The sequence below is a fragment of the Schistocerca cancellata genome, chromosome 8 (assembly GCF_023864275.1).
Source record: "Schistocerca cancellata isolate TAMUIC-IGC-003103 chromosome 8, iqSchCanc2.1, whole genome shotgun sequence".
NCBI classification, from domain to species: domain Eukaryota; kingdom Metazoa; phylum Arthropoda; class Insecta; order Orthoptera; family Acrididae; genus Schistocerca; species Schistocerca cancellata.
In genome coordinates, this window is record NC_064633.1 from 583,090,104 (window position 1) to 583,116,517 (window position 26,414).

The window sequence follows — 26,414 nt, forward strand, 5'->3', positions numbered from 1 at the left end:
TCCAAATTTTTGGAGGAGGTAATGTGGACCTGATCTCCTGCACTTTCGGCCTCACAATATCAATTTCGCTGCAGATTAAATAATGATCAGTGTCATCAAATAATCCCCCTCACAGCCTTCCTGAATTCCTGATCTGTTATTATATAGTCAATGACAGATCTGGTTCCCCTGCCTTCCCAAGTATACCGGTGAATGTTCTTATGTTTAAAAAAGGAGTTTGTGATTACTAAGCCCATACTGGCACAGAAATCCAAGAGTTGTTTCCCGTTCCTGTTGGCCTCCATATCCTCTCCAAATTTACCCATCAGGTAAATCAGGTCCATATGTAGGAGGATAAGAGTGGAGAAACTTCAGGATAAGGAAATCAGGCATAAGTACATAACAATGATCTCAGAAAGGAACCAGTTAGTTGAATGTAGTCAATTACAGTCATTGGAAAAGGAATGGACAAGGTACACGGACACAGTACCAGAAGTGGCTAAAGAATGTCTTGGAACAGTAGTGTGTAAAGGTAGGATGAAGCAAACAGCTTGGTGGAATGACACAGTCAAGGCAGCCTGTAAAAGGAAAAAGAAGGCGTATAAAAATGGCTACATACTAGAACTCAGGTAGACAGAGAAAGTTATGTTGAAGAAAGAAACAAAGCCAAACAGATAATTGCAGCATCCAAGAAGAAATCTTGGGAAGACTTTGGAAACAGGTTGGAGACTTTGGGTCAAGCTGCTGGAAAACCATTCTGGAGTGTAATTAGCAGTCTTCGAAAAGGAGGTAAGAAGGAAATGACAAGTATTTTGGACAGGTCAGGAAAACTGCTGGTGAATCCTGTGAATGCCTTGGGCAGATGGAGGGAATATTTTGAAGAGTTGCTCGATGTAGGTGAAAATACGATCAGTAATGTTTCAGATTTCGAGGTAGAATGGGATAGGAATGAGGATGGAAATAGGATCACATTTGAGGAAGTGGTGAAAATGGTCAATATATTGCAGTGCAATAAACCAGCTGGGGTGGATGAAATTAAGTCGGAACTCATCAAATACAGTGGAATGTCAGGTCTTAAATGGCTACACAGGATAATTGAAATAGCCTGGGAGTCGGGACAGGTTCCATCAGACTGGACAAAAGCAGTAATCACACCAATCTTTAAACATGGAAACAGACAAGATTGTAATAACTACAGAGGTATCTCTTTAATCAGTGTTGTGGGTAAAATCTTCTCAGGTATTGTTGAAAGGAAAGTGCGAGTATTAGTTGAGGACCAATTGGATGAAAATCAGTGTGGGTTTAGGCCTCTTAGAGGTTGTCAGGACCAGATCTTTAGCTTACGGCAAATAATGGAGAAGTGTTATGAGTGGAACAGGGAATTGTATCTATGCTTTATAGATCTAGAAAAGCCATATGACCGGGTTCCTAGGAGGAAGTTATTGTCTGTTCTACGAGATTATGGAATAGGAGGCAAACTTTTGCAAGCAATTAAAGGTCTTTACAGGGATAGTCAGGCAGCAGTTAGAGTTGACGGTAAATTGAGTTCATGGTTCAGAGTAGTTTCAGGGGTAAGACAAGGCTGCAACCTGTCTCCACTGTTGTCCATATTATATATGGATCATATGTTGAAAACAATAGAGTGGCTGGGTGAGATTAAGATATGTGAACACAAAATAAGCAGTCTTGCATATGCGGATGACTTAGTTGTGATGGCAGATTCGATTGAAAGTTTGCAAAGTAATATTTCAGAGCTAGATCAGAAATGTAAGGACTATGGTATGAAGATTAGCATCTCCAAAACGAAAGCAATGTCAGTGGGAAAGAGATATAAACGGATTGAGTGCCAGATAGGAGGAACAAAGTTAGAACAGGTGGACAGTTTCAAGTACTTAGGATGCATATTCTCACAGGATGGCAACATAGTGAAAGAACTGGAAGCGAGGTGTAGCAAAGCTAATGCAGTGAGTGCTCAGCTACGATTTACTCTCTTCTGCAAGAAGGAAGTCAGTACGAAGACTAAGTTATCTGTGCACCGTTCAATCTTTCGACCAACTTTGTTGTATAGGAGCGAAAGCTAGGTGGATTCAGGTTACCTTATCGACAAGGTTGAGGTTACGGATATGAAAGTAGCTAGGATGATTGTAGGTACTAGTAGATGGGAACAATGGCAGGAGGGTGTCCACAATGAGGAAATCAAAGAAAAACTGGGAATGAACTCTATAGATGTAGCAGTCAGGGCGAACAGGCTTAGATGGTGGGGTCATGTTACACGCATGGGAGAAGCAAGGTTACCCAAGAGACTCATGGGTTCAGCAGTAGAGGGTAGGAGGAGTCGGGGCAGACCGAGGAGATGGTACCTGGATTCGGTTAAGAACGATTTCGAAGTAATAGGCTTAAAATCAGAAGAGGCACCAATGTTAGCATGGAATAGGGGATCATGGAGGAATTTTATAAAGGGGACTATGCTCCAGACTGAACGCTGAAAGGCATAATCAGTCTTAAATGATGATGATGATGATGGTAATGTGGACCGAGAAAATAAAAAATTCCAGCGAACCTGGGCTCCAAAATGCACGCCTTCAGAGCTATTGGAACTTGCTCAGTAGAAGAGATGTGTTTTACAGTAGTGAAGATGAACAAGTGGTTATCGCTCTTAATGTATGCGGTTTAGAGCTCGTGTTTACTACGCATTTATTTTTTGTTTTGATACATACTATCACCTCTGAAAAGTTGGCTGCGCTACAGTCTTAACAAAAATAGTGCCGTTACGTGTATTCCGCTATCAGAGATATCAGAACGATTTCCGCTTGTAAATTTCAACTCGATCGTTTCTAGACTAGGGCTCCTTACCTCAAATTGATACATTTACCTTTCTCCATCATCTCTGAAAGTTCGTAACGTCTTCACGGATCACCCTAGATATCGATTTAGTCAAGTACGTCCGTGCGTGGCAAACCGGTAACCACCGCTGTCCCATCATACCACTTTACCCCATCGCTAAAATCGCAGTTACGCGAAGACTTTGTTTTGTTTTGTTTTTACAACTGCCTCGAAACTTGAAACGACGGTAGAGCATGCCAACTAAAGCCGAGTCCCTGTGTCAGTCAGCTGGTGCGCCAGGGGTGGCCGAGCAGACCTTGCACCTCGCACCTCACCTTCCCTCTGGTGCACCGCGTGCGACACGCGCACCTGCCGGAGGTTGGTGCGCTCCATCCGTAGTTCAAGTTTCGTGGCAGTTGTAAAAATAAAACAAAGTAATTTTTTGCGTAACTTCATGTGATTTTAGCAACGTGGTAAAGCGGTATGGCAGGATACTGGTGGATATCTGCCTGCCACGCATGGACGTAGTTCACTGAATCGATAGAGATATGATCTGTTCGACTTTAAAAAATTATTTTTCAGTTGAGCATCCGTCACACACACGTATAGCGTTAATTCTTGACTTGAAGGTGGTCCCTTGACCGCTTCATTTATTTATTTATGCATTTATTTTACCTGGCAAGATTAGGGCCTTCAGGCCCTCTCTTACACCTAACCAGGCATACTCAGATTCAACAAATTTCAGTTTCTACAGAACATTAAGGACATATAACATGTTGTACAGTATTAATGTTACAGAAAAAATTAGAGATTATAAAAGTAGTACACTGATAATTATAACAATCAAAAAATAATTATAACAATCAAGAATAATAATAATAGTAATGACTATGTATAGGAAAGTAAACATATTTTTTTCTTTTATGAATGTCTGTCCTATTGCTAGTTGGGAATTTTCGCGTTATATTCTTGCAGCTTGTGAGTTATTCTCATCAAGCAGAGACATAAGACGATAGAATGGGGTGAAAGAGATATAGAAGAGGGAGGTAGGTTAGAGGAAGAGAAGTAGAATGGTAAAATTCGAAGCTATGACGGAGAGGAGAAAGAAAAAGATGAGAGGGGCACGACAATGGTGGCTATACCGTCCCTAATATGTAAGTCTTGAGTTCCCTCTTGAATGTTGACTGGTTCTGGATAAGACGCACATCACAGGGGAGCGCGTTCCATAGTCGTATGTCCGAGATGGAGAATGACAAGGAGAAAGATTTTGTGTTATGTAAAGGTACAGCCAAGATGCTAGACGTATCCGATCTGGTATTGCGGTTGTGGAATGATGATAGGTGTTTAATGTGAGAAGATAAGTGTTGGGGGCACCAGTGGCTAAGAAATCGATGAAGTAAGCACATCGTGTGGAGATCGCGTGCCTTATGTGGGCGTATCCAACGTAGCTGGGAGTATGAAGGACTGATATGATCATACAACCGTATATTGCATACGTATCTAACGCAAGCATTCATCACTAGCTCGAGGCATCTCGAATTTTCACTATTTGTGCCGTGTTGAACTACATCACAGTAGTAAAGTTTAGGCAAGACTAGTGGTTGGACTAATTTTTGTTTAACATGGGTTGGGACCGCTTAAGGGGGGTAGCACGTCAAACGGGCCGACTAGGAGCAGGAGACGCGCCACAGGACATTTTAATTTCCACTGTCCATACTTTTACAAATAAATTCATAAGACTTTGTCAGCATGGCCAGGAAGAAGTCAGGATTCACACTCATAGCAGTGGAAGCTCAAAAACACAACAAAATAATTTTTTAATGTGAAATTTCACCATATTTTTCACTTACTATTGGCTGCATTTCTTGCTATAGGGACATTTTTCTTCATAAGTAAGAGAGATTCTTCGATGAATTTTGCACGGCACACAAACCACACTTACACGTGTATGGAACTCTACAATTTATTCAATTTATGGAAAAAATGAATGAGCGGTATCATTTTAAATTTCATGTTTAGAAAAACTCAAATTTTATACTTAGTTGTCCCAAATTTTTACCACAGTTTTTAATAGATTTGGAAAATTCAAGAGTTTGGCATTAACGAGTTTGTGCTTGATAAAAATACCAAGTTTGAAAGTAATAGGATATTTATTTTGGATGTTACATGTACCTAAGTACAGAAATTTGTGTTTTGCGGAAAATGGCCGTTTAAGTTTCTTCTTGTATTTGGCATCCTTTTAGAACTGTCCAACACCATAAGCAGGTTCTTTTTCATTTTCTAAATGTTTTCTTCCTTTCCACATTTCTATGATGCACTCTTCTTGATTTTATCACCTCCAAAAATTGTTTCTCTGCTGCAGTTCACTCTGGGCTTAATTCCTATTTTCCCTAAAACATATTTCCTGCTTTGCACACCATAATTGAAACATGAAACTAAATCATAGATACCAACAGCAAGTGCATTTCTTCCCAGAAAAATAGTTTTTGGCAATATTCGCCATACACATTGGTTAAAACTTTCATTTGGGTTTTGGGTATTGCCATGAAGACATTTCTTGAATAAGTTTTCATTTGCAAAGTCTCTGAATATAGGTTTCATGGCTTCCATTGCAGCAGTTGGTAGAGAATTCCTGTGATGATATTCTTCACCACCAGCAATTGACCTTTGGCTGTAGTCTTGAACCACTGGTGTAACATTTGTTGTAGCACCCTTTCATGTTCTGAGCACCCTTTCATGTTTCATGTTCTGGAGTAGTGCTAGTTAGTGTAAGAAAAACATGAAACTAACGAAAGTTATTATTTATTTTGCAAAAATTCTGAGAAATCACAATGACACTTTTAGTTATGAATTGAACAAGTTATATCCTGGTTCTTTTCGGAATGTGAAGTTACTTTTCAAGGATAGGATTCGCTAATGAAATTTCTACATAAAGTTTAAGATGGTTGTTAGCTTGGCAGAATGACTGAGAGGTGCGCTTACTCAACTTGAATAATTATACTTTAGAATGTTGCTAGGTACGGTCGAGGCTGTCGCGTGTGAAATGCAGTGAAGTGTACTGTTGTGGAGGAAATATGGGGCTTGCAATAGCTGCGATGACTGCTGTCTGCATCGCTCGCTGCTGACAAATATGATAACCCTCCTTCTATCTGGATTTGCCTTCGCCAATCAAACTCTCCCTATGCCTTGATGAAGTCAAGGATTCCTATTCGCCCCTAGTCTAACAATTGGCGTTGTACACCGGCCAGATAACCAGTCCACCGTGATGCCACTCAAAATTCGCTCGCAGGCGTTTAACTATAACTCTGTCCATCACACCACACAATAAGTGTGTCGGCCAACACAGTGAACAACACTTAATAGCAAGGACTCAATATAGAGTCGCCCTTTGATTCGCTCTCGACAGAGGTGCTCTCCCAGTGAAGTACTGAGGAGAGACTTGTTCCTCGCTCTTTTGAGTACACGTACGAGCGCGCACGCTCTCGTTACGTGTTCTCACTCCAAGAGCGACAACGGAATGGCGCCTCTCCACGCCAGACGTGAAGGGGTATATATTTCGGTCTCTTCCATTATTCCTTCAGCTCAAGGTGTCAGAAATATCGTCTGCCAATCAGCATTGCTCTTCTATAACGGAAGAATGACGTTTCGTTTAAGGCGACCAATCCGGAAACTTGTAGCTTTGGCATTTGGCGTTTGCTGTCTCCCTGTGAAAATTTCTGAAACTGCATGCTATGTGTAAAGAATGCGTAGGCTGGCTGCTCCCACACAATGTAGTGGAATTTGCTTTTAAGCCAAACATGGGATTGTTCCCCCCTTTCCACTCGGGCTCACGCTGTCCGCAACGGGCGGTCACCAGCCGACATGGGCTGGGTCGTCCTCTGAAGGGCCTGGCATCCCGCTGTGCGGCCTCTCTCCCGAACTAAAAGCCTCTGTGACCGTCATGTCTGGAATGTATGTGTGCACCCCAGCCTCGAGTATTTGAACCACAGTGCGCTCACTTGTCAATTGCATATCGTTCACATGAATTTATACAACATTGATTTTATCTAATCGAGTTTGGGTTCGAATGAAGCGTCTTGATGTGCGGAACACGATTTTGAGATCGGAATATGTAAGCAATGAAGGTCAGGAGACCGCGACGTCTTACACTGCGTATCTATTTCCCTGGAGACGTTGTTTACGGTTGAAGCAACCAATTCTAGGCATCTTGTGCGATAATATGCCACAAAAGAACACAGCCAATTGAAAATCGTTCCGAAATTCACAACAGCACACTGCAAGCCTTTCACAACAGAGAACAAACAATATCAGCAATCAAAACAATGCACGTCGATAGCAGCAAAGAAAGTATGGATATCAATAGTCCTTTGTTTCACGTATTACAATCTCTGGAGCAAATATAAACATTCGAATTCTACAGAGCGAAATACACTTACGTGTTACAGAAGAATGTAGTGCAAAGGAGTGCGGCGCTGCATCTTGGTACACTTAAGACCAAATAACGTGCCTTATAATCTCTCAGATATATATGTTTTGTACATCAAACTATTCTTTTAAATTTTTGACGTCCTACCCCTCCCCCCCTCCCTTAACTAAAAACAAATATTCATCGCAACAGCTTCCCTCGGCTCCATGATGCCATTCTTTAAATACGGTCGAGCTCCGCAGCACCACCTATAGAAATTATTTTGTATCTGGTAGCATTTACTTTCCAGCGTCCGCCTCCGGTAGCTGAGTGGTCACCGCGACAAAATGTCAATCCTAAGGGCCCGGGTTCGATTCTCGGCTGGATCGGAGATTTTCTCCGCTCAGGGACTCTGTGTTGTGGTGTCCTAATCATCATCATTTCATCCCCATCGACGAGCAAGTCGCCGAAGTGGCGTCAAATCGAAAGACCTGCACCCCGCGAACGGCCGACCCGACGGGAGGCCCTAGTCACACGACTTTCCAGCATTGGCTGCTCAAGTCTGCTTCTTCCGGGTCGTTCTCGCGTGTCCTATGGACTGTGTTTCTTCAGATGGCAGTTTCGCCGTCTTGTGGTGGCATCGAGCAAGGCTGCCTGCCGCTTGTGGCGGTTTCGGTCGGGTCGATCGTACGCAAAGGAGCTGCAGACGCTCCTCGAATGTTTACAACGCCTGAGATTGCCCCGTGTACGGACAGCTGTACGCAGGCAGAGTTGTCTACACAGGAGGAGCGTCGTCAGTTTGTTTCCAGATTTCACTCTGCTGTCTGTCAGACATTGTTTGACTTGTTTCGTGTGCTGCTGGAAGGTGAGCGTACCATCGAGGATAACCCGAAGGTGGGAGTCCCCTCAGATTGCCCAGATTCGTCGTGGACCTCTCGTGCAGACAACTGTATGAAACCTTATTAATTAAAAACAGTCTTGGTTGCAATTTCAGTTTTTATATTTTTCAACGACGCGTTTCGCCTTATTTAGGCATCTTCAGGTTGTCTTTTCTAGATGGACGCGAGAGGCACCAAGATCTGCATAACGCGTTCCCCTGTGAACGGTGTAAGTAGGCTGTTTATGTATTCTTATTGGCAACGTTATGATGAATGATCAGGACTGTCTTTATGGACTGTGAGAAAATTTTAGCTTTTGACCAACATTGTATCAATAAGTGTGTGCATTTGATTTCTTTGTTATTGTAATTATGAAAAATTTTATCAAATCATTATTGGCCACTGCCCAAAAAAATTTGTAAAATTTTTTGTGGGGAGCGTGGGGGCTATGTAAGTAGGCTGTTTATGTTTTCTTATTGGCAACGTTACGTAGCGCTCTGTATGAAAATCACTGGCTGTGCTGTGTGCAGTCTGTGGCTAGTTTGCATTGTTGTCTGCCATTGTAGTGTTGGGCAGCTGGATGTGAACAGCGCGTAGCGTTGCGCAGTTGGAGGTGAGCCGCCAGCAGTGGTGGATGTGAGGAGAGAGATGGCGGAGTTTTGAAATTTGTTATACTGGATATTATGAACTGCTATATATATTATGACTATTAAGGTAAATACATTGTTTGTTCTCTATTCAAATCTTTCATTTGCTAACTATCCCTATCAGTAGTTAGTGCCTTCCGTAGTTTGAATCTTTTATTTAGCTGGCAGTAGTGGCGCTCGCTGTATTGCAGTAGTTCGAGTAACGGAGATTTTTTGTGAGGTAAGTGATTTGTGAAAGATATAGATTAATGTTAGTCAGGGCCATTCTTTTGCAGGGATTTTTGAAAGTCAGATTGGGCTGCGCTAAAAATATTGTGTGTCAGTTTAAGCACAGTCGTCGACAATTGTTGAAAGGGGACGTTTCAACGGTTATCTCTACTTTGTTTTTTTTTTTTTTTGCATTTTGCTGTATTTAGCCAAGCTGGAGGTCTTTAATCATAAGAAAAATCATAAAAATGAAACGAATAAGTCGAAAATCGCAGTTCATTCCACATGGATTGCTGGACGCCGGATTTCATTTAGTGTGGCATAAGTTGAACTTTGCTCAAACGGACACGCACATACAGAATAGTTGGATGCTGGGGGTTGTTTTCATTGACTCGGCCAGTGGAATACCATGCCTCCATTAAAAAAGAATGGAAGAGAAATTTTAGTTATTGTGCATATACAACATACACTGGTGTCCAGAATTAAAGCAACAAACAACTGTCTCCCCGTCCTGTGTCTAATTCACGATATAATTACACGAAGTGTGAATCAGATGTTCGTACGGTCGTGTTCTGCACGGAAGACAGCATTCCGGTCAATGGACAACCACGTCAACGATGACGTCAGGGCACCTATGAAACGAGGTAGCGTTTACCTCGTAGCCCCACACCCACAATCGTTGTGTACACACTCATAGACGGTGCAGTATGGCACAGTGGAGATGCCTACCAGTCTCTCTGCTGTGGAGAGCCATAGAAAGAAAGGAAGCAGGACAGTTGCAAAATGATTTTGTCTCAGTGGCTTAATGTGAACAGTTCTGTTGTTTCTCGGACGTGGCGACAGTTTACAGAGACCGAAACTGTTTCCCGAAGACCAGGTTAGGGCCGAGCACGTGTGACTTCAGAAGAGGGGACAGTTATTTGACTGTAAGGACATGACATTACCACTCTCTTACTACGCGACAACCGGCATCTGTGCTCGCAGCATGCACTGAACGTGTTATATCGAGGCAAACGGTGTGCAGAAGGATTCGGCGGAGTGGCCCTTATTGCCAGAGACATGCTGTGTGTCTACCTCTGACGCGTCTCCACAAAAGGGATCGTCTAGAGTGGAGAGATCAACATGCCACCTGGACGGACGAACAGTGGGCCAATGTCGTTTTCACAAATAAGTCCCGATTTGGGAGAGTGATTCTCGATGGATTCTAAACCGGAAGGACGTGGAACACGATTTCGGGACCCAAACGTTGTGGAAAGAGACCGAGATCGAGGTGGATCCCAAATGGTGCCGGCAAGGATTATGTTTACCACTGGAACCCCTTATAACACTACCGGGAACCCCTTATAACACTACCGTGTGCTATTGCTATACTATAACCTAAAAGCTCGAGGCATGTCGTGAAATAAAACTATCTTGTCAAGGCAATTATGGTATAAAGCAACTGAGCAGTGTTACCCTCTGAGAGGAATTTTGTTATGTTGACCGTGTTGTACCTAACGGAGGTGGCTTCTCGGAAGTGAAAGTCAGAATTGCGTAAATATTTAAACAGTAACAAACAATATTTTACGTATCTACACAGTTCAAAGAATAAAGAAAACGGTCGCCAGCCTAATTAGGCATCAGAATGATTGACATTCTTGTTCAAGAAAATAGGTATGAGTAATTTTACCGGACAAACACAACCTATACTTTGCCACACGCGAGTGCAGTGAACTCTGGCACCTGCATACAGTATGTTCACGTTCAGGTTGGAGCTAACAGATCAGAACAAACTATTTGCATAAATATAACAGATAACGAAACACACTGTTACATTGAGGACTTAGTCAAACTGAATGGTCTCAATAATGTTACTATTAATATTCACTGCAGAATCGTAAATTGGACATGGGTTCAATATTACTTTTCAAACATATTCCTACCTGACATGACATATGGATATGGTTGACAGCAAAATCAGTTATTGTGCATAGCTCAAGTCTTTCAATAGTAAACACCTTTCTACTTAGAATGAAAATTAAATGAAATTCACTAACAGATTACTTCCCACTGACTTTTGAATAAATAAATTATTGTTTTAATAGATAGTGGTCTCTCTATTAATCGTTATCTAGCATGAGCACAATAGACAAACTGTTGATCCTGTTACACCATTAACATGCACTTTTAATACACAAGAGGAACCCAATATTGTACAGAGTTTCACTTGAATAGTAAGAGTAATTGAAATTTTCTATAATTAAGTAACTGTGTGTATTTGAACTACTTTCAATGGGGGGCCCCTTAATCTTGACCACTGTAGCAGAGCAATTTAAACGCACTTTCAATGCACTAGAGAAACAAGCCCTTATCAAGCATGAACATGTAACTTTCAACAGTAATAGTTCTCAAATTTTACTGCAGTAGAACACAACTTGACGTAGTTATAAGACAATAGCTCACCTTTGGGTGATTTTCAACAGGCTGCACTGTATAATTTAATTTGCAAAACTCTATAAGCCACAGTTTTGACAACATTCACTTTAGAAGTTGGCAACAAAATATTAATAAACAGTTTTAATAGAAAGATTATTTTCAACAAGTATCATTTACTGTATTACTCAGTTCCGCTACATAAACTTCTTCTTTTTACTATGTTTAAGTGGCATTAATTAGTAAAACACTGGGCTTTCCTATTTTCCCAATATGGACACTCGGTAAGCATTTTTGACATGGGAAGGACCCTAAGTGGTTGTGTGACTAGGGGTAAAAAATCAAGGTAAGTATAAGAGTTCGAGTATAAGTTACCTTCTATTTGCGCACACTAAAACATCCAATGAGCTGATCCTTCACATTACATATTTACAATTCCTTGGTTCCTTTTTCAGTGATTTCGCAACGTGGTGGCGAGTGCATGTCGGTGGGTGGATTTGCAGGCGGAAATGCTGGACCCTGTCATTTCTTGGTGGCGATAATAGATACCAATTCCAGAATAGTTCCAGCTCTTTATCCGTCCATCCGAGACATTGGAAAGTGGCACCAGCACAATACACAACTTTTACATGAGCAGTTGACAGTTTGGTAGGTCGTCCACGACTGACTCTCAATTCCACCTCTTCTACCTAGGCCAACCACAATTTGCGCGCGCTGCACGCTTCCGTTCCCGAGGGGAACCACAACCCCTTTTACATACAAAGTAAGTAAGAACCCTAAGTGAGGATCAGCAATGACATAACAACTGCCAAACATATTAATTAAAACAGAACATTTGCACGTATTGGTATTTCTACAAAAAATTCATCATCATCATCATCATCATCATCATTTAAGACTGATTATGCCTTTCAGCGTTCAGTCTGGAGCATAACCCCCCTTATACAGTTCCTCCATGATCCCCTATTCAGTGCTAACATTGGTGCCTCTTCTGATGTTATACCTATTACTTCAAAATCATTCTTAACCGAATCCAGGTACCTTCTCCTCGGTCTCCCTCGACTCCTCCTACCCTCTACTGCTGAATCCAAGAGTCTCTTGGGTAACCTTGCTTCTCCCATGCGTGTAACATGACCCCACCATCTAAGCCTGTTCGCCCTGACTGCTACATCTATAGAGTTCATTCCCAGTTTTTCTTTGATTTCCTCATTGTGGACACCCTCCTGCCATTGTTCCCATCTACTAGTACCTGTAATCATCCTAGCTACTTTCATATCCGTAACCTCAACCTTGTCGATAAGGTAACCTGAATCCACCCAGCTTTCGCTCCCATACAACAAAGTTGGTCGAAAGATTGAACGGTGCACAGATAACTTAGTCTTCGTACTGACTTCCTTCTTGCAGAAGAGAGTAGATCGTAGCTGAGCGCTCACTGCATTAGCTTTGCTACACCTCGCTTCCAGTTCTTTCACTATGTTGCCATCCTGTGAGAATATGCATCCTAAGTACTTGAAACCGTCCACCTGTTCTAACTTTGTTCCTCATATTTGGCACTCAATCCGTTTATATTTCTTTCCCACTGACATTACTTTCGTTTTGGAGATGCTAATCTTCATACCATAGTCCTTACATTTCTGATCTAGCTCTGAAATATTACTTTGCAAACTTTCAATCGAATCTGCCATCACAACTAAGTCATCCGCATATGCAAGACTGCTTATTTTGTGTTCACATATCTTAATCTCACCCAGCCAGTCTATAGTTTTCAACATATGATCCATAAATAATATGAACAACAGTGGAGACAGGTTGCAGCCTTGTCTTACCCCTGAAACTATTCTGAACCATGAACTCAATTTACCGTCAATTCTAACTGCTGCCTGACTATCCATGTAAAGGCGTTTTAATTGCTTGCAAAAGTTTGCCTCCTATTCCATAATCTTGTAGAACAGACAATAACTTCCTCCTAGGAACCCGGTCATATGCCTTTTCTAGATCTATAAAGCATAGATACAATTCCCTGTTCCACTCATAACACTTCTCCATTATTTGCCGTAAGCTGGTCCTGACAACCTCTAAGAGGCCTAAACCCACACTGATTTTCATCCAATTGGTCCTCAACTAATACTCGCACTTCCCTTTCAACAATACCTGAGAAGATTTTATCCACAACGCTGATTAAAGAGATACCTCTGTAGTTGTTACAATCTTTTCTGTTTCCATGTTTAAAGATTGGTGTGATTACTGCTTTTGTCCAGTCTGATGGCTTGACCCATAGTCTCCAACCTGTTTCCAAAGTCTTACCACGATTTCTTCTTGGATGCTGCAATTATCTGTTTGGCTTTGTTTCTTTCTTCAACATAACTTTCTCTGTCTACCTGGGTTCTGGTATGTAGCCATTTTTGATACGCCTTCTTTTTCCTTTTACAGGCTGCCTTGACAGTATCATTCCACCAAGCTGTTTGCTTCATCCTACTTTTACACACTACTGTTCCAAGACATTCTTTAGCCACTTCTAGTACTGTGTCCCTGTACCTTGTCCATTCCTTTTCCAATGACTGTAATTGACTACATTCAACTAACTAGTACCTTTCTAAGATCGCTGTTATGTACTTGTGCCTGATTTCCTTATCCTGAAGTTTCTCCACTCTTATCCTCCTACATGTGGACCTGACCTCCTGCACTTTCGGCCTCACAATCCCAATTTCGCTGCAGATTAAATAATGATCAGTGTCATCAAAGAATCCCCTGAATACACGTGTGTCCCTCACAGCCTTCCTGAATTCCTGATCTGTTATTATATAGTCAATGACAGATCTGGTTCGCCTGCCTTCCCAAGTATACCGGTGAATGTTCTTATGTTTAAAAAAGGAGTTTGTGACTACTAAGCCCATACTGGCACAGAAATCCAAGAGTTGTTTCCCGTTCCTGTTGGCCTCCATATCCTCTCCAAATTTACCCATAACCTTTTCATACCCTTCTGTTCGATTTCCAATCCTGGCGTTAAAATCACCCATGAGCAGAACACTGTCCTTGTCCTTTACTCTAACAACTACATCACTGAGTGCCTCATAAAAACTACCCATCTTATCTTGATCTGTCCCTTCACAATGCGAATATACTGACACAATCCTAATTTTCTTGCTAGACACTGTCAAATCTATCCACATCAGTCGTTCGTTTACATACCTTATTGCAACTACGCTGGGTTCCATTTCTTTCCTGATGTAAAGCAACAGAACATTTGCACGTATTGGTATTTCTACAAAAAAATTATTTAAACGAAATTACAATTGTATACATTAAGTTTTGTTCCCTCTAAATGAGACAAAGAATTTAAATGATAGGTAGACTACATTGCATAGAATAAAACCATGACATCAAAGTTTTTTTATACAGAAAAGAATAACCACTCTCATGGTATCGATTCAATCCAACAACATTTACAGAAACTCAACGATGTAAGATTAAATAAAACAAAAAGCCAAAATAAATCAGTAGAGCATTAGAGCTATGGTGTTACGTCCACTTCATGAAATTGTACGAGTGAATCGGCAAGGTTTAACTCTTGTCAAGTATCGTTACGAGATCTTAGGATCTCATCTGCTGTTGTTGCGAGGTGCTGTGGGCCCAGACTTCGTGTTGCTGAACGATTATTCTCGATCTCATAGAGCACGAGTGGTTGATGTTTTCTTGTAAACGGAAGATATTGCATACATGGCGTGGCCTGCTCGCTCTCTCGATTTGAATCCCATAGAGCATGACTGGGATGCACTATGGAGACGGGTTGCACCACGTCTGTTTCCACCAACCTCTCACTAAGGTTTGTGGGCAGACCTGCAGGAAGAACGGGCGTTATTGCTTCAACACGAAACTGACGACGTCATTCATAGCATGCCCCCCTGTTGTCAGGCCTGTATTGCTGGCAGAGATGGTCACATCCCATGCTGAGCACATTAACCAGTTGTTGAACGTGTTTACAAATCCGTTAAGTTGGAAAAAACGATGAACACTTCTCCTGCAGTTCTTTACGTTCTGTATTCTTTACATTTTTTCTACTTTTTTAACACCTGTTCACACTGTTTTGTGGCAAAATAAACGCAACCTTCCAAAATTTCCGTTTGTTGCTTTAATTTTGGACGCCAGTGTAGCAGGGAAAATGTGGAGGTGGTTGTGGAGTATACAGGGTGCGAGATTTAGCAGACTGAGCTGTCACACCTGGAAGCAACAAAGGCTCTAACCCGGCTGGGGATCGAGTTGAACTGAGCTCGGATGACAGATGCGGGTACGTCGACGCTGTGGCAACTTTCGAGTAGCGGTATGCCAGTCTGTCGGCAAACCGTGACCGGACGTCTTCAGTGAGTGAGAATCTGGAGTAAGTGCTGACCGAAGCAAGAGTCGAGTATCCTTTGTAGGACAGCACAGGGTCTTACATTATCTTGCTGGAAGATAACGTCACAGAGGCCTCGAATACAGGGCACAGCTTCCTGCGTCAGCGCGTCAGAAATGTAACAGCTAATGTCCGAATTACTGACTACGCGCACCAGTTGTCATTAAGTTGTATACCTCATAGCAGCCGATACCATTACGCCAAGAGTCCGGTGCATATGACGACGACGAATTTAATCTGTCGAGGTTGGTCCGCCTTAGGGCCTCAACACACGCAAACATCTCTGGTGATGCTGAAAAGACGACGCGGTGCCTGTCTTGTCCAGTGTTGTGGGTCTGTCCGCAGCACTTTCAGCACCACGGCAAGGGAAGCTGCAGCAGTAGTTGCACTGTCCGTGGTGCTCCACAAGTCGACGCTTTGTCTGTGTGTGTACTCGTCCCGCTGCAAGCAAGCTCACGTGCTGACCCAAGGCACGTGATGTGGCTTTAAGATGCTGCACGGCCGAGCTAACGATGTGCGTGTCCTCTCGGGCGCTAATCGAGTGGAATCGTCGAGTTCCTAAATAGCGTTGTTCACGGCTCTCCTGGGCCCACCGCTTCCACACAGCGCGGGCAGTGAACTGCGGACCCCAGGGCGGGCCACGGCGCAGATTCGCGTTGACAGGCGTCGCTCCTTCCCACGAGGTCTCTCGCAAACAGACAGCACGAAGGGCTGACCAGAACGACGTCGAATAAAAAGCGAGATAACCGACGACCCCGTGATCGCAGTTAAAGCTTAGTCGCAATTGTCGCTGCTCTGTACCAACGTTAAACGCCGGCTAGCAAGATGCGCTCAGCTAACCGGGAATTTGACCGTGGCTTACTCAGTGTCACAAAGGAAAGCGCGCATTACACAAGATAATGCACGAAGCTCCTCGGTACTTGGGAGTGATTTTCAATTTGTTGTTGTAACGTGGGTGTTGTTAATGCGCTACGGAGGGCGAGAAAAGGGCGCCGAATTACTAAAAGTTTGAAATTGATATGCTTTTAGATACAGGGAGCGAAAGGCTCTTTACAATTTGTACAGAAACCAGACGGCAGTTATAAGAGTCGAGGGACATGAAAGGGAAGCAGTGTTTGGGAAGGGAGTGAGACAGGGTTGTAGCCTATCCCCGGTGTTATTCAATCTGTATATTGAGCAAGCAGTAAAGGAAACAAAAGAAAAATTCGGAGTAGGAATTAAAATCCATGGAGAAAAAAATAAAAACTTTGAGGTCCACCGATGACATTGTAATTCTGTCAGAGACAGCAAAGGACCTAGAAGACCAGCTGAACGGAATGGAACGGAATGGACAGTGTCTTGAAAGGAGGATATAAGATGAACATCAACAAAAGCAAAAGGAGCATAATGGACTGCAGTCGAATTAAATCGGGCGATGCTGCGGGAATTAGATTAGGAAATGAGACGCTTAAAGTAGCAAATGAGTTCTGCTATTTGGGGAGCAAAATAGCTGATGTTGGTCGAAGTAGAGAGGATATAAAATGTAGACTGGCAATGGCAAGGAAAGCGTTTCTGAAGAAGATAAATTTGTTAACATTGAGAATAGATTTAAGTGTCAGGAAGTCGTTTTTGAAAGTATTTGTATGGAGTGTAGCCATATATGGAAGTGAATCATGGACGATAAATAGTTTGGACAGGAAGAGAATAGAAGCTTTCGAAATGTGGTGTTACAGAAGAATGCTGAAGATTAGATGGATAGATCACATAACTAATGAGGAGGTATTGAATAGAATAGGGGAGAAGAGGAGTTTGTGGCACAACTTGACAAGAAGAAGGGACCGGTTGGTAGGACATGTTCTGAGGCATCAAGGGATCACAAATGTAGCATTGGAGGGCAGCGTGGAGGGAGGCCAAGAGATGAATACACTAAACAGATTCAGAAGGATGTAGGTTGCAGTAGGTACTGGGAGATGAAGAAGCTTGGACAGGATAGAGTAGCATGGAGACCTGCATTAAACCAGTCTCAGGACTGAAGACCACAACAACAACATGACTTTAGAGCTGGTCGACTGTAATGCGAAATTTTTAAAATGCAAAGGGAGAAACTGGAAGCATGGTAAAATGTAACAACACAGTTTAATTCCACTCCAGGCCAAAAAGCAGCAAAATCCCATATTATTACATTGTAGTCGCTGATGGTTCGGCAGTTAAACGAAAAGTTTAATTTTATAATGGGGAGAAGTTACCCACTGCATTCCCAAGGAGAGTGAATCTTTTGTGAGTACAATCCATTGTTCCGATAACGCCAGGGAATCCATCCATAACGCTGGTACCACCCATCATTGAATGTAATTTTGCTCAAGAAGGAACTTCATTTGCATGCATAGTGGAGACACTGTTGCTACGATACCCGATACATCACAAATAATTCCTTGCATTATTGTATGAGTACTATGTACATTACCACTGTCAGCAATAACTATATTAAATGCACTAGTTGCATATGCCCTCAATGTCATTAGAAGTCTAATCTTGGGCGAGACAGGGCTATTCCGATAAGTAGGAAATTCCCCCTCGTTGATTTGACATAATAACCACCACACTATCTTTTGACAGACGAAATCTCTCTTCAAATTTCCAGTTTCTACAAAGTTCGGAAGGATTTCCCCTTTCCGCAAGTACACCAGTACGGCTATGGCGACAATTTACGTGGTCAAGATATGACACTTTTTCATTTTCTGTGCCCTCTAAAACATCAAAATGTTCCGCTGTCTTAACACGGTACGTGTTTACCTCATTTTAACTGCGGACAATCCAAGATAAGCGAGCCTCAGAAATCGGTCCGATTAGTTCCCTCGTTTAACTTTAACCGAGGCTGCTGCAATCAAATTTTGTGTTGACCAGGGTTAAACGTCGACTTAACTGTGGTTAATCGACGTCGGTGTAGTCGGCCGCCATATGCGATTTCTGAATGAGAAAACGGCTGCGTAATCTTTCATTACTTGCGGAATGTATGATTACGAAAACCTAGGGGCCTTGTACAGAGATTTTGATGGCGAGGACCATGTCCTTATAGTAGGTTGTTGTTGTTGTGGTCTTCAGTCCTGAGACTGGTTTGATGCAGCTCTCCATGCTGCTCTATCCTGTTCAAGCTTCTTCATCTCCCAGTACCTACTGCAACCTACATCCTTCTGAATCTGTTTAGTGTATTCATCTCTTGGTCTCCCTCTACGATTTTTACCCTCCACGCTGCCCTTCAACGCTAAATTTGTGATCCCTTGATGCCTCAGAACATGTCCTACCAACCGGTCCCTTCTTCTTGTCAAGTTGTGCCACAAACTCCTCTTCTCCCCTATTCTATTCAATACCTCCTCATTAGTTATATGATCTACCCATCTAATCTTCAGCATTCTTCTGTAGCACCACATTTCGAAAGCTTCTATTCTCTTCTTGTCCAAAATATTTATCGTCCATGTTTCACTTCCATACATTGCTACACTCCATACAAATACTTTCAGAAACGACTTCCTGACACTTAAATCTATTCTCGATGTTAACAAATTTCTCTTCTTCAGAAATGCTTTCCTTGCCATTGCCAGTTTACATTTTATATCCTCTCTACTTCGACCAACATCAGCTATTTTGCTCCTCAATAGCAAAACTCATTTACTAATTTAAGCGTCTCATTTCCTAATCTAATTCCCGCAGCATCACCCGTATTAATTCGACTGCAGTCCATTATGCTCGTTTTGCTTTTGTTGATGTTCATCTTATATCCTCCTTTCAAGACACTATCCATTCCATTCAACTGCTCTTCCAAGTCCTTTGCTGTCTCTGATAGAATTACAATGTCATCGGTGAACCTCACAGTTTTTATTTTTTCTCCATGGATTTTAATTCCTACTCCGAATTTTTCTTTTGTTTCCTTTACTGCTTGGTCAATTTGTAGATTGGATTACTGTTACCTATTCTGTGGGGTTCGCATATCTGAGCCTGTTACACAGCCATGCCAGTCTGAGGTTTTGTGCCTGACACGTTCATGCTGTTGCAGTTTTAATGGGCAGCTGCGTATATTTTAGTCAGTCAGCCGTGCACTCGGCGTGTCTCTCTGTAATAGCTCCCGACGTTCACGAGGCAGGCACCGTTTTGCATGTAACTGCTTTCCTATCCCCGTTGCTAGTCTGCTACAGATTTCCCCTCTCACAGTATTTTTTTTTTCTTATTACTGTAGTAGACCTCACTCTGACAACTGGCGTGACACTCCCTCCGTGCCCAGCCAGTACTGTGGGCGCCTCCTCATCTCCGCATACAGTAACTACTGCTGTCTGCACCCATCTGCAGCCGCGCATTGAAGACAATGCGTGGCCATCATCTCCGACTGTAACCACCATACAGTTCTACAGAACGTATCGTAATTAATGGCGTAAACGCATACAGCTGAAACTACACGAAACGAAACTCCTTCAGAACAGGACATGAAGGCCCAACGGTCCCGACCGGCCGCCGTGTCACCCTCAGCCCATAGGCGTCACTGGATGCGGATATGGAGAGGGCACGTGGTCAGCACACCGCTTTCCCGGTCGTATGTCAGTTTATGAGACCGGAGCCGCTACTTTCGAACAAGTAGCTCCTCAGTTTGCCTCACAAGGGCTGAGTGCACCCCGCTTGCCAACAGCGCTCGGCAGACCGGATGGTCACCCATCCAAGTGCTAGCCCAGCCCGACAGCGCTTAACTTCGGTGATCTGACGGGAACCGGTGTTACCACTGCGGCAAGGCCGTTGGCGAAACTACACGATACTTTTTTTTTTTTTGGTCATCAGTCTACTGACTGGTTTGATGCGGCTCGCCACGAATTCCTTTCCTGTGCTAACGTCTTCATCTCAGAGTAGCACTTGCAACCTACGTCCTCAATTATTTGCTTGACGTATTCCAATCTCTGTCTTCCTCTACAGTTTTTGCCCTCTACAGCTCCCTCTAGTACCATGGAAGTCATTCCCTCGTGTCTTAGCAGATGTCCTATCATCCTGTCCCTTCTCCTTATCAGTGTTTTCCACATACTCCTTTCCTCTCCGATTCTGCGTAGAACCTCCTCATTCTTTACCTTATCAGTCCACCTAATTTTCAACATTCGTCTACAGCACCACATCTCAAATGCTTCGGTTCTCTTCTGTTCCGGTTTTCCCACAGTCCATGTTTCACTACCATACAATGCTGTGCTCCAGACGTACATCCTCAGAAATTTCTTCCTCAAATTAAGGCCAGTATTTGATATTAGTAGACTTCTCCTGGCCAGAAATGCCTTTTTTGCCATAGCGTGTCTGCTTTTGATGTCCTCCTTGCTCCGTCCGTCATTGGTTATTTTACTGCCTAGGTAGCAGAATTCCTTAACTTCATTGACTTCGTGCCCATCTATCCTGAGGTTAAGTTTCTCGCTGTTCTCGCTGTACTAGAAGTGAAAAAGTCTCAGTAAACATGGGCTCTAAAACGCTTACCTTAAGAGCTGTGAGCACTTCGATACCGTGAAACATCTCTTCTACTGCAGCTCTCTGCCTTCCTTATCTTCAGGAGCCGCAGTATGGATCAAAAAAAGAAAAAAATGAGTACATCTACACTCCTGGAAATGGAAAAAAGAACACATTGACACCGGTGCGTCAGACCCACCATACTTGCTCCGGACACTGCGAGAGGGCTGTACAAGCAATGATCACACGCACGGCACAGCGGACACACCAGGAACCGCGGTGTTGGCCGTCGAATGGCGCTAGCTGCGCAGCATTTGTGCACCGCCGCCGTCAGTGTCAGCCAGTTTGCCGTGGCATACGGAGCTCCATCGCAGTCTTTAACACTGATAGCATGCCGCGACAGCGTGGACGTGAACCGTATGTGCAGTTGACGGACTTTGAGCGAGGGCGTATAGTGGGCATGCGGGAGCCCGGGTGGACGTACCGCCGAATTGCTCAACACGTGGGGCGTGAGGTCTCCACAGTACATCGATGTTGTCGCCAGTGGTCGGCGGAAGGTGCACGTGCCCGTCGACCTGGGACCGGACCGCAGCGACGCACGGATGCACGCCAAGACCGTAGGATCCTACGCAGTGCCGTAGGGGACCGCACCGCCACTTCCCAGCAAATTAGGGACACTGTTGCTCCTGGGGTATCGGCGAGGACCATTCGCAACCGTCTCCATGAAGCTGGGCTACGGTCCCGCACACCGTTAGGCCGTCTTCCGCTCACGCACCAACATCGTGCAGCCCGCCTCCAGTGGTGTCGCGACAGGCGTGAATGGAGGGACGAATGGAGACGTGTCGTCTTCAGCGATGAGAGTCGCTTCTGCCTCGGTGCCAATGATGGTCGTATGCGTGTTTGGGGCCGTGCAGGTGAGCGCCACAATCAGGACTGCATACGACCGAGGCACACAGGGCCAACACCCGGCATCATGGTGTGGGGAGCGATCTCCTACACTGGCCGTACACCACTGGTGATCGTCGAGGGGACACTGAATAGTGCACGGTACATCCAAACCGTCATCGAACCCATCGTTCTACCATTCCTAGACCGGCAAGGGAACTTGCTGTTCCAACAGGACAATGCACGTCGGCATGTATCCCGTGCCACCCAACGTGCTCTAGAAGGTGTAAGTCAACTACCCTGGCCAGCAAGATCTCCGGATCTGTCCCCCATTGAGCATGTTTGGGACTGGATGAAGCGTCGTCTCACGCGGTCTGCACGTCCGGCACGAACTCTGGTGCAACTGAGGCGCCAGGTGGAAATGGCATGGCAAGCCGTTCCACAGGACTACATCCAGCATCTCTACGATCGCCTCCATGGGAGAATAGCAGCCTGCATTGCTGCGAAAGGTGGATATACACTGTACTAGTGCCGACATTGTGCATGCTCTGTTGCCTGTGTCTATGTGCCTGTGGTTCTGTCAGTGTGATCATGTGATGTATCTGACCCCAGGAATGTGTCAATAAAGTTTCCCCTTCCTGGGACAATGAATTCACGGTGTTCTTATTTCAATTTCCAGGAGTGTACATACCCTGCAAGTCACCGTACGGTGCGTGGCCGTGGGTACTCTGCACCACTACGTGTAATTTCCTTTCCTGTTCCACTCGCAAACAGAGCGAGCGAAAAACGAGTGTCTTTATGCCTCCATATAAGCCCTAATTTCTCGTATCTTATCTCCGTTGTCCTTACGCGCATTGTATGTTGACGACAGTAGAATCGTTCTTCAGTCAGCTTCGAATTCCGCTTCTCTAAAGTTTCTCAGTGGTGTTACTCGAAAAGAACATCGCCTTATCTCCAGGGATTCTCATTGCTGAAGCATCTCTGTAACACGTGTTGTTAGAACCTACTGGTAACAAATCTAGCAGCCCGCCTCGGAATAGGTTCAAATGGCTCTGAGCACTATGGCACTTAACTTCTGAGGTCATCAGTCCCCAAGAACTCATAACTACTTAAAGCTAACTGACCTAAGGACAACACACACATCCATGCCCGAGGCAGAATTCGAACCTGCGACCGTAGCGGTCGCGCGGTTCCAGACTATAGCGCCTAGAACCACTCGGCCACTCCGGCCGGCCGCCTCGGAATTGTTTCAGTGTTTCCCTTTAATCCGACTTGGTGCGGATGCAAAACTCTCAAGCAGCACTCAAAAGTAGGTCGCACTACACTCCTACACGCGGTCTCCTTTGCGGATGAAGGACACTTTGTCATAGTTCTCCCAATAAACCGAAGCCGACCACTCGTCTCACCTACCACAGTCTTCACACGCTCGTTCCGTTTCATATCGCTTTGCAACGTTACGCCCAGATATTTAAACGACGGCGCAGCGCGGAGTGGCCGCTCGGTTTGAGGCGCCATGTCACGGATTGCGTGGCCCCTCACGTCGGAGGTTCGAGTCCTCCCTCGGGCATAGGTGTGTGTGTGTTGTTCTTAGCATAAGTTAGTATAAGTAGTGTGTAAGTCTAGGGACCGATGACCTCAGCAGTTCGGTTCCTTAGGAATTCACACACATCTGAACGTTTAAACGACGGGACTCTGTCAAACAGGACACTAGTAATGCTGTATCCTAATATTAAGCGTTTTTTCCCCTATTCATCAACATTAACTTACATTATCGAGTAAACATGTGCTCCAAAATCCGTACCTTAAACGTATGGGCACTTGTTCATCTTCCCCACCGAGAAACGGATCTCCTCTGTTAAACAAGTGCTCATACCTCTTAAGGTATGCATTTTAGAGCCCGTGTTTACTAGCCTATTTTTCTTGTTTTTGTCCATTCTTCCACCCCTGAAAGTTGTATATCCAAAATTCTTATCAACAGTAGTACCGGTACATGTATTGCACGGTCAGGGGAATCATAATGATGTTTTTTTCTTTATTTTTTAATGTCAATAAAGTTCACCAACAGCCGTGTACTTTAAGATGATGATGATGATGATGAAGTCCCATACTCTGTTGTGACTTGGCAAGACAGCCAAGCCACTATGATTGGTAGCCGAAAGGCACGCGTTAAGCTCACGCAGGCTGGCGTGAGGTCTGGAACAGTTAAGGGAATTTATAGTAGTAAATATAAGTACGTAGCTTCTGGAATACTGAACTTTAATCCATAATTGGTGAACATCGGTCTGACGGTACATGCATCACAAGATAAATAGCAAATGATAATGGCGCCTTGCTAGGTCGTAGCAAATGACGTAGCTGAAGGCTATGCTAACTATCGCCTCGGCAAATGAGAGCGTAATTTGTTAGTGAACCATCTCTAGCAAAGTCGGCTGTACAACTGGGCGAGTGCTAGGAAGTCTCTCTAGACCTGCCGTCTGGCGGCGCTCGGTCTGCAATCACTGACAGTGGCGACACGCGGGTCCGTCGTATACTAGCGGACCGCGGCCGATTTAAAGGCCACCACCAAGCAAGTGTGGTGTCTGGCGGTGACACCACATACTCTTTGACAGAGCGTAGGGGACGATGCGGGAGACCCGTACCGCTGTACCAGGCAAGGCCCTAGCGGTGGTGGTTTGCCATTGCCTTCCTCCAACCGTAACGGGGATGAATGATGATGAAGACGAAACAACAACACCCAGTCATCTCGAGGGATGTGAAAATCCCTGACCTCGCCGGGAATCGAACCCGGGACCCCGTGCTCGGGAAGCGAGAACGCTACCGCGACACGGCGAGCTGCTTTTATTCTGACAGCAACCAGTTTCGGCATTTCACTTTGCCATATTCAGGCCCCATACGCTTCTATCCAAATAAACTAACTTATCGTATAGCGCCATAAATTACTGGGTATCGTGAATTCCAGTCGTTATACAATTGCTGCATACGAAGACGTGACAGCAATTGCGTATGCTGCCTGAAGATGGCAAAATGAGATGCCGAAACTGGTTGCTTTCAGAATAAAATAAAATATCTTAAAGTATACGGCTATTGGTGAACTTAATTGACACTGAAAATTACTTACCAGCCGATGTACCCTGGCCATGATGGACCAACAGAGATCAGAATGATGTTTCCAAACCAGGGCCCCTTAACTCAAATTGATACATTTATCCGTCTCCATCACCCCTGACAGTCTGTAACGTCATCACGGAATCACCTTGCATATGCATACTTTTACAGGCAACAATGCCTAAAATTTTGTCAGTCAGTAGCGTCGTTGGATGACGTTTCCGGACATGGGTTCCTACGTAAAACTTGATCTAGTAATACCCCTGCACAACCGCTAGAAGTGTCAAACATGAATTGTGAAACACCTTGTCTGTCACTCATATATGAAGACGTTCTAAGCAGTACTGCGGTTTCTCGGTCCATATGAGGGACTGACGACGCGGTTATCCTTGTGTCGTCACCTGCTGCGCAACCGCTCGCCGTCGCCACGCCGCCGCCATTGATATACGGGGCAGGGGCGACGGCGGCGAACCCTGACCCGGCGCCGGTCACAGCGCCTTAACTCACGCGGCGCGCAAACACCGCTCTAAATCTGCTGCGCCGCCCCCGCCATTACCTGACACGCCGACAAACAGCTCCAGTCTGACCGCGTGCGTCGCGAAATTTACCCGAGAAAATCCGGCTGGAGGCCACAAAACACGGAATGCGAGTCACCGCGCTTATCTCGAGGAAGCCGATTTTTTTCGCTGTAGGGTCACAAAGTTAGGAAACGGGGATAGGTAGAAATTTATGTTTCGTTGACAATACGGTTGTAATCATCAGCTGAGGGGAAGACCCGAAAGCAGCAATAATAACGACACTCTCACAATACACGACTAGTCATTGCAATGTCGTGGAGTTGCAATCTCCCGTCGGAGTAATAACACTAATGAACATGTACAGGGTTATTACAAATGATTGAAGCGATTTCACAGCTCTACAATAACTTTATTATTTGAGATATTTTCACAATGCTTTGCACACACATACAAAAACTCAAAAAGTTTTTTTAGGCATTCACAAATGTTCGATATGTGCCCCTTTAGTGATTCGGCAGACATCAAGCCGATAATCAAGTTCCTCACACACCCGGCGCAGCATGTCCCCATCAATGAGTTCGAAAGCATCGTTGATGCGATCTCGCAGTTCTGGCACGTTTCTTGGTAGATGAGGTTTAAACACTGAATCTTTCACATAACCCCACAGAAAGAAATCGCATGGGGTTGAGTCGGGAGAGCGTGGAGGCCATGACATGAATTGCT

The 26,414-nt window shown here is 44.2% G+C and overlaps 1 protein-coding gene and 1 pseudogene across 1 annotated transcript in view; one reads left to right on the forward strand and one right to left on the reverse strand.

The window, feature by feature from the left end:
* The window catches only part of LOC126095121 (synaptic vesicle glycoprotein 2B), a 582,081-nt gene that overhangs the window by 5,360 nt on the left and 550,307 nt on the right, over positions 1 to 26,414 (forward strand). The window lies entirely within an intron of this gene.
* On the reverse strand, positions 20,387 to 20,504 carry LOC126095797 (5S ribosomal RNA; annotated as a pseudogene).